General features: G+C 34.6%; 1 long non-coding RNA gene across 1 annotated transcript; it reads right to left on the reverse strand.

The window, feature by feature from the left end:
* Positions 1-693: 693 nt before the first annotated feature.
* LOC309438972 lies at positions 694-9411 on the reverse strand. The gene is made up of 3 exons (XR_014183904.1): positions 9346-9411; positions 9152-9238; positions 694-1273 (listed from the first exon to the last, which is right to left on the reverse strand). It is a non-coding gene; the product is annotated as an uncharacterized lncRNA (long non-coding RNA).
* Between the last annotated feature and the right edge of the window lie 226 nt (positions 9412-9637).

The following is a 9637-nucleotide window of genomic DNA, read 5'->3' on the forward strand; positions in this document are numbered from 1 at the left end:
CTATGTTAGGCTTAGCTTTTCTTTTAAAGCAGCTGTTGGGCTTATAACGATGTATATTGAGAATATACTACTCATTTGTTGGAATACAATAGAACACGGTGCTATACATAGTCACTGCAAAAAACATTTCCATAAGTCTCCATACTTATAATTGTATTTTATATATAATATTCATACCAAATTTTAGAAAATTTCAAAATAAAATGAAAATCTTCAGGAGGAGGAAAAAAGAAACTTGAAGTCCATCTTAAATTATAAAGTTAGCAAACAGCATAAAAGAGCATCAAATATCTCTTTCATAACTTCACCTAAAATACATTTTAAAATCCATGAATAACTTTCTGACTCACACTTCAGAGCAAAACTTCATACAATGAATTGAAAGATTACAGAAAAAGCTGTTTTCTTTATTACACTGATTAATCACTTCTAAGGCCAAAGAAAATGTCACTGCTACTGTATTTTCTTATCTAGCTAAGGAATTTAAGCTGCTTCTATAGCTCTTAATAATCTGTTTAGCTGGTGTTTTAGCAGCAATATTAAACCTAGGCACAAAGTTTGTCTTTCCATCCTGCAAAGATGAATAGGAAGGCTCATCTTAAGCACATGTGCAATAATACTGACTCTAGGCTGTTTATACACGTCAAGGTAGGACCATTTACATTTTTTTTCTATATTTGTTTTGCTCAGGCATAAACACAACTTTACTATCTCAAGTTCAATACCCTGAATTAGGAAAAAAAAAAATAGATTGAGATGCTGGTGCTGTACAGAAAACCACCTCACAAATGTACAACAGGATGTGTGCACATGTACATATGTGTCTTTCATCTGAAGGTTAGGCCTACCAAAGCATCTTCTCAAGGATCCTTTCAGATATTGTGCTTATCTAGTACATCTAACTTGACTTTGAAGTAAAGTAAGTTTTGATAATGATCTCTACAGTCCTGAATAATTTGTCTTGGTCATTTGAGATACTGTTCCTTTTTTCTGTTAAGGTTATAATTAAAATATATTGAGATTCCTTTTTTCTGTTTTTAAATTATTTTCCTAAATTGGTAGCATGGTAGCTATAGAATGAACTTATTCCTTAGCACAAGTTTTGAAAATCTACCGATAAGGAGCACACAAGTATTTTGAAAAGTCAAGACAAGTTGGAAAATGGAGAAATAAAAACACAGATGCAGCCATCTTCAAAAAAGATCACAAAACCAGCTTCTGTCAGTTACTAGTCAGTAGCAGAATGGCTGTATTACTAATCCCATAGCATGACCTACAACAGGAGGCAGAAGAAACAGAGCACATCAGAATGAATAAGACCAAATATAATAAGCAGCTTTGACTTCATACAGTAAAATTATTTATGGAGAAATCAAACATATTGTACTGAAGTTTTTTAATCCAATGCAGTCATAAGAAATGGGTACTTCTTATGTTTCAAAAAAAAAAAAGAAAAAAATCTTCTCCAATTGCTCTTTGATGAACAAAAACAATGATGAACAGTGGGTAAAGTCACAAAAGTACCAAAGTCTGATGCAGCCTTGAATAAGTGGAGAAGGCTCCACCTTTTTCTCTTTTCCCTCTTAGAATATATACTGTATCTGGTCTTAAGTGTGCTCTAAAATATATCCATTAATTCTTTGGAAGAGACAAAGTAAAATACTTCACTTATTGTGTTACATTGATACAATAGTCCTAAAAAAAACAGATCTTTTTTCTTCCATTATAATGCATGGATTAAGTACTACTTCCTTATATAATGATGTTAGAACCAAGTAAATAACTCCTGTTATTGCAACCCTAAAAAATAAAAGAGTTTTAATATCTGATGTTAGAGTTCCTGCTGTGTTCTTCTGAGGATTTTTTGTACCAGAAATTGAAATAAACTGTATTATGAAATCAAAGTAAATAACATCCCAGCTGCTATTTGCTGTCCCCTCAAAACAGAAATTTATTGTAGCATGAAAATAATACAATTTATTTTAAATAACAGAAGGTATAAGTGTAGGAAAAGTGAAATAAAGTTCACTGACCATTTTCCTTTTTTTTTTTCATTATTTTTCTGGTTTATGTTTTAGATCAATGGTAAGCCACATGTGACTTAATTACATTTCCTGGAATAGTTTGTAGGAAATAAAGACAAACTTAACAAGCTCAGAGCTGTGAAATGTTTGCTCTATTTAAAGATCATTTCCGTATTTAATCAGAATATAGGGATGGTTTTAAAAATGTCATGGATTGTCCAGACTGACAAGTTCCTTTACATTAGAGGATATTCCCTACTAGAGTGAAAAATCTTGAGTGTTCCTTTCATGTATCTTCTCTTCTATAATTTTTACTTATTAATCAGTACTAGCTGCTAAAGCAGTATGAAGGTTTTACTTGGAAGGAAGGTGAGAATTGATGCAACAAGTTTGCTGTTCACATCTGCATTGCCTGAATAAGACCCAAAAAGTTCCAATTTCCTCTCCTTTGCACATTGGCTGTCAAGGTATCAAATCTACACAGCCTATAGATGGGAAGAAAAGCCCTTGCATCTATTGAGACCATAGAAATTAAACTCATCTGAAAAAATAAGCAAACTTCCACTGACAAGATAAGCCTTACAGGTTACTGTGTGGATTTTTTACTACTGAGTAAATATTTCTCTTTCCCTCCCTTTCCCAAGAAGCAATCATTTTCTTTCAGTGGAAAATGTCTGTTAGCTAAATGAAACAAAATGAAATAGGAGATTTCTCAAATTTTGGCTTTCAGAAAGTGAGGAACAGGCCAGTCTATGTATATAAACAGTTAATACATTCCTAGATCCCTGAAAACTGATCATAATAACAGGATCTATACCTTTTGTTCAAATTATACCTTAAGCAGTTTCAATTTGAGCATTGGTGTCTTTAAGAATTAATTATTTACATCGTGGTTTATATTCTTCCTATCTTGCCAATAAGTTTCCAAAAGAATACATCAAACCAACAAGGGAAGATGAGAGTTTACAAGTCACACAAATTTGTGAATAGAAGTATGATGCTTTTTCCTTCATGGATAATGGGCATCAGTTGACATTTTAAGCAATTATTTGATGATTGAAATAAAGCATTTAAACACAAGAAAAACTCCTTGTGATAATGAACATGCTAATAAAACAGTCTAGGAAAATTCCTGCTGAGATTCACATTTGCCCTCGTGTTCATGTGTCTACAAACTGAAATTATCTTAGGGTTTTGGCTTTCAAAATGTTAATTTTCTCTTCAGGGAGAAAACTTTAAAAAAAAAAAAAAAAATGCAAAACTTCATTGTATCTGGAATCTACAAACCTTTCCTCCTGCCCCCATAATAAAGGCTGTCGACATTAAAACATTTTGATGGAATATTATCAACCGCCTTATCCTATGAAATGCAAGTGTGCATATTTTTATTAGAGAATCATAAATGTTGATACCATTCACCTACAGAGCATTATGAAAGCAATAAATTGCAGCTATTCCTTCCCTTTTTGGCTATTTCCAGGAAACTATGATAACCAGGAACCCACGCTAGTAAGTTTTAATACCTGCTTTTATTTTGTATTCAAATCAAATTTATCTTAATAGAGAAATATTTTATTTACCTTTTTTCCCCAGCTACTTTCCATAAAGAAACATTTTTTGAAGTAGTTCTCCAGAATTAGTTTATGAAATGTGGAGCTGGATAAAAGTGAGAGTTTCTCCCATTCACTGTATTTTTAATATGCAATTCTTCTCAAACACTCTGAAGAATGATATATCAAATTGAATAGCTGATGACATTTTTTCATTAGTTTCAAATGTATAAGCTACAGTATCTGTCACAACAATAACATCTGACAGTGCAGATCATATGGGTATTTCACACAGCAGAGGTAATGTGTTGCTTGGAAGATAAAATGACAATTTGTTCAAATAATAGATTTTTAATTTTTAGACAAACAAGGTAGCTCTCTATGTATGTAATACTTTCAGGATAATTTCTTTGCTAACAATATTATGGTAGGATCCCGACCACCCACATTCTGTCTCTGTGGGAATCTGACAGATTGTAGATGTCCAAGAAAATGATCCGGAAATCCTGCTCTGCAGTGTTGTTTGCCTCAGAGACACAGAAGCCTTGCTAGGTGCTGCTCTGCACAGTCTGTGAGTTCCCATCATCAGCTCAAAATCACCCTCTGTCAGCAGAGGGAGGTCTCTGGCTCCTGCATTCTTATCTGGGGGGGTCAAGCATGCTATGAATACTAAATACCCTCACATGCAGTGCAACGCTGAGCAGTCATAACCACTTTTATTTAAATATATATATATATATATATTGGTGGAAGAAGAGCAAGGTGGTTATCCTTTGAATAACAACTAATAGTAAGGTCAGACTGTCAGGAACTGAAAGGTAGCTCCTAATTTCAGCTGCTTCCTCAACAACTTATTATTATCCTGTAGCCAGGAAAACAAGAACTCTGGAGACAGTATTAAGACTAAAATGAAAGAGTCTCTGACTCCATTATCTAGAATTTAAGACACTTACATGTCATTAAATTCTGACAGGCCAACTAGCTCTACAGACGCAGCTTAATGCAGCATATTCCCTCTTCAACCTGAGCTGAAATCTGTGTGTAGCACTTGCATCCATTTATTAAATCTGGGTTTTTTGGACCTGTTTATTTTCCAACTGAGTGATGCACCACACAATGTAGGCACACCTGAACATCACGATTTCCTAATTTCCTGTATTTCTGAAATTAATTTAGTTCTCTACCCTATTATCTCTCTAAAAACAAAATCAAACTATACACTCAATTTATGTTCTTCAAATTGTGAAAGGAGGGAAGGATAAAGCTCTTTACAGAATAAACTCAAGTCTTTGTTGTTATTTTATTTCTTAGGACTTGCACTATTCTTGCCAGTTTGCACTGTGCACAATAACACAAATGTTTAAAGCACACCCTCAGGTAAAAAAACACATTTTCCTAGAATGGACAGAATTAATCACAGATAAGTCTAACACAAACCAATACTATTTATACCACCATTAAAATTTTATAAAAGAGAAGAAGAGGAACTTCTGGAAAGAAGGACAGCTGATTACTCTTTGCATTAGTTACCATTTGCAGCTGGAACCTCTGCAGTCATCTCTTAAAGCCTTTAAATTCAGAGTAGCCACTGTTTTTTTCTTTTTGTGCAAGAACTAAGTGGGCACCTGTGACAGTTCTTATTCCTATTTCAAGCTCCATAAAGAAAGGCCAGTTTAACAAACTATATCACTGTGTAGTCATTGTTTTCTATTTTCATTTCAGAATCTGTATGTTCTACCCAAGCTTTTAGAGTAAAGAATTAAAATCCTAACCTATATAGGATCCTTGAATATTGGAATGGGAATTCCTATTTTTCTTTTAACTTTTAATGTATTTCTTTATTCTAAACTATTTGTATGAAAATATTGTCACCAATATTCCCTAATGCTTCCTCTTTAGTTTCAGGGGTTTCCAGATAAGCACAGAGGATTCAATACTATATTAATTCACTATTTGAATATCTAATATTGCATAGATAATGTTTTGAAATCTTTTAAAAACTGGTTCCACAAACTGAAACAAAAAATCATTCAGGGCCTTCTTTGCAAGTTTTCAAGCAATTTGCATTTTATTGGTCAGCAACAATATTATAAATTGCTGTAAAATATCTGTTAGGATTCTTCCTGCTGTACATCTCACCCCTAGCTAGATATCTTGAGCTAAATAAGAACCAAGTTTGACTGTGAAAAGTTCTTTTCTGAAGGTTTGTACCATTTCATCCACGAAGGAAACACTACCCATGCCAACTCTTAGTGTAAATACAGAAATGCAACTTCTGCTTCAGTAGTGGTTGAAATTAAATAAATCCTTGCATTTCAACCAGAAGATTCTCTTAGTTCACAGCTTTGAAAAATGTCCCTATGCTGTATCCTCAGCCCTGGCTGCTATTAATTTTATCTGGACTTGTGCTATTTCATATCTCTGGAAAGGCCTCTACTTAAATCAAGGTATCTTCCCCAACCGGTGAGTTTTCCTCAAAGTTTTGCTAAATGTATTCCAGATAAATTATCTTGAGCCAAACAATTGATACCACTCTTGTCAAAAAAATGCATGATTGTTAGGCAATGATTTTAACTCTGCAGCAAGGTATTTTATGGATATGAAATAAGCTCCTGCTGTGCTCTAAAGTTCTCAGGGTGAGAGTCTGAGCCCAGATGTACTTTTGAAAATGACGTAGTATGTTAAATTACTTACAGATCTATCCCAATACAACAAAGACAAGGATATCTTCAAGGGAGCTGTGCTTATCAACTCTGTTGGAAAGACCTTTCCGAATATTTATATATACCTCTTTTCTTTGCTTTTCAGCTAAGATTGGCATGTGAATTTAATCAATTGGACTTCAGTAAACTTCACACCTCTGTTCTGCAGTGGTCTTTTAAGCTGTTAAGACTTGTGAAGCTTTGTAGAATTTCAGATATATTGGTTTTGCTGACAGTGGCTGTTTCCAGTGTGCAGTAGCTCCATATATAGGAATTACTCAGGCCTGAGAGAATTAACTAGAAGAGTAGATTTTAATATGGCTGTGCACAGTCTTAAAGAGAATTGACTTGTTAAAATACGAATGAATTTTTAATATTTAGCAAAGCTAAATGTTCCTCTGGCTAGTGTTATATACCAACCTTCACAAGTGGGAGTTTTGGTGATCTAAATTGCCATCTAAATCCCTAAATCACTTGAATGGGAAGAATTGTCTGCCTTTGAAAAGACCATCTAAAGCACCGTACAGTGGTTGGGAGGACCTCAGTATATACAGAAGAAAACGGGATGGCTGATATCTGCCCCGTCTGGACTTAAAACTAGAGGAGACTGGGATTCACAGTACAGTATTGTGCCCATTATTTACAAACCAATGCTGGTGGTGGCTAGAACCCTTTTTTTGTACAATTAATGGATTGTACATTTAGATGCTCCTCCAGGGTACAAATAACGTCTATGCTAGGCCCTCCCCAGTTTCAGACGTGTCTTCAAATATCTACTCCAGTATCTCAGCAAAGATCTGTTTGAACAGCAGGCAAACCACATAGCAGTGAAATCTTTCTCAGTCTGTGCAGCTGAGACTGGACCACCAGGTAGAAAGGATATATAAGTGACAGTCTAAACAGTGTGCAGATGTACAAGAGAAAATTGGATGTTGCCAGACATTAAGCTGTTCTCAGACAGCAAAGAGGAACAAGGCTCTGTTGTGTACTTCGGGGACAGCTTGTTTATCTTCTGCATTAAGAATCAGTACACAAAATGCACAAGAGGTCCAGAATCACTCAGGATTCTTTGTCCTTCAGGAATATCACACACTCAGAGTAGAAGGTTTCTAATCTTACAACTACATTTTATGTCATAAAATAGGTTGCTGGAGCTTTCTTAGACTACAGCTGCATTAGCAAACTGATTAGGACTTGGACACAGGCTGGAGGTCTGGCTGTCCACCCTGCTTGTATGGACAAGTACCAGTCTTCCAAAACATGCCAAGGAATGGCTCGGGAAATAGCATGGACAGAGAACTCTTCCTAGTAGGAGGCATTTTCCCAGTATGCATGATGCCAACCCTTTTTCAGAGAGTAAGAGAGGCATCATTTATTCACATGATCATAACCTGAAGCATACAAGATTTAAGCATGAGAAAGGGAATTCTGTTTCATGACCTTCCATGTCTAAGTGCATAAATAAGATTCTTGAGTTAGTGGTGATGTATGTAGTAATCTAATTTTCCCATAATTTATCCTTCAATTATGTAAGCATCTGTGTCTGAAAAATACCTTAGCATTTCGTCTCATAGGTACACATACTAAAAATTTATAAGCCTAATACTAATAGAGCCTCCACAGTAGGAATGAGAAGACTTTTCCACATCATATTATAGAGTATCTGTAGTTTGAAAGTTTTGACTAATCATTACCTAATTTTAAAAATATTTTAAAACAGTATATCCTGTAAGTTTTCCTAGTATGCACATTTTATACTCCATTTTTATACATATTGTACAAATAATGAGTTGAGTTTGAACTTTTCTGCTGCTGTTTTGAAAACACAAGTAATCATATAGGTCATGATCCCTGGGTTTAATTAGGTGATCATACTGAAAACATTTTATAAAAAGACTTAGATAAATAAAACAAGGTCAGAATGCTAACTCATTTTCCAGAGAAGAGTCCCCTATGTGTAATTTTTGCTAGGAAGGCACTTAGGTCGCAATAACTTGTACCAAAAGGAGTCACAGCAGAGCACTGTGGAGCAGAAGAAAGATTTTGCAAATGCGATATACAATTTTAAGGGAGAAAAATCTAATTTTCCTGTAATTTTGCTATCTGGAAATGTTTGTTTATGATTTATCTTATTGTTGCAGCTGGAATCAACTGTGAAGGTAAATTGCTGAAGAAGCAGTTTGCTAACCTGGTTTATTCCCATTAGAGAGTACTGCCTTGTAATGAGTAATGTGAAAACAAGTCTCATTTTTAACGCATGAGGTATCCATTTATGTAGCCTTTACAGCCCCAAATATATATATATATATATATCTGCATGTATGAATACTGATTCTGTTCTGTTTTAATTTTTGTTAAAATAAGTTTCTACACTTAACATAACTGTCACTGGTGTTTTTTACAGTACTGTAAATTGCTTGAAATATATCTGAAATTACTAAAAATCATGTCAAAATATCATCTTTAGAAATTAAGTTTCATGCTTTCTTTGTAGGACAAGGGTAACTTCATGTGGGCAGACTTAAGTAAACATTTAATCATGCAAAATATTGAAAAATTTTCTATTAGGCTATCAAATCAAAAAAGAAACAGAGGAAACCTCAAATTGAACTGTCCCTTGGAATACCTTGGTTCTTGCAATCATTCAAGGTTTGAGGACTTTCTAAACCAGAAGCTGTACATCTACCATTTTGTTTACCAGCTGTGTACTCATCCTTCATAAATTTGTATAATCCTTTTTTGAACTCTTAAACCTTTTTTCCTTTTGACATTCACAAAATCCCAGGATAATTAGGTCTACATTTACAACACTACGGCTAAAAGTTGTGCAGAAATGTGCACAACATCTTAAATACAAAGACATTTTTTGACTTACATGTGCAAGAACTGTCCAGAAGGTCAACACAAGGTCTGCTGCACATACTCATTTTCAGTGACAAAGGACAGCATGTTCAGACAAGATCTAGGGAAAGAAATGCAGGACAGAGCAGTCAGCATTAAATATTTAAATATAGAGGGTGATTTAGAGAAATAGAAAATCGTGTAGGATGTTGCAAAAGCTTTACTTACATTTAAACAGACTTGTTGAACCAGTCTATCAAGCAGGCTGTCTAAATGTCTGTGTCATAATTCCAGCCTGGAGGGTGGAATAACACCCACAGGGCATGTGTTTACACCTCTTACCTCCCCCAGGCTCTTACGCAAGTGAATTATGTAAAGATTTAAAGGAAAGTCTATTTATACTCCCTCTCACAAACATCCTTTTTCACAATGGAGAATATTTTGCTTTACAAGATAGAGTTACAGAGCTGGGTGAGATCAGGATGGGGGAGGTAACAACAAAATACAGGCAGTTGGGAAT

The sequence above is a fragment of the Streptopelia decaocto genome, assembly GCF_964273445.1.
Source record: "Streptopelia decaocto genome assembly, chromosome: 4".
NCBI lineage: Eukaryota > Metazoa > Chordata > Aves > Columbiformes > Columbidae > Streptopelia > Streptopelia decaocto.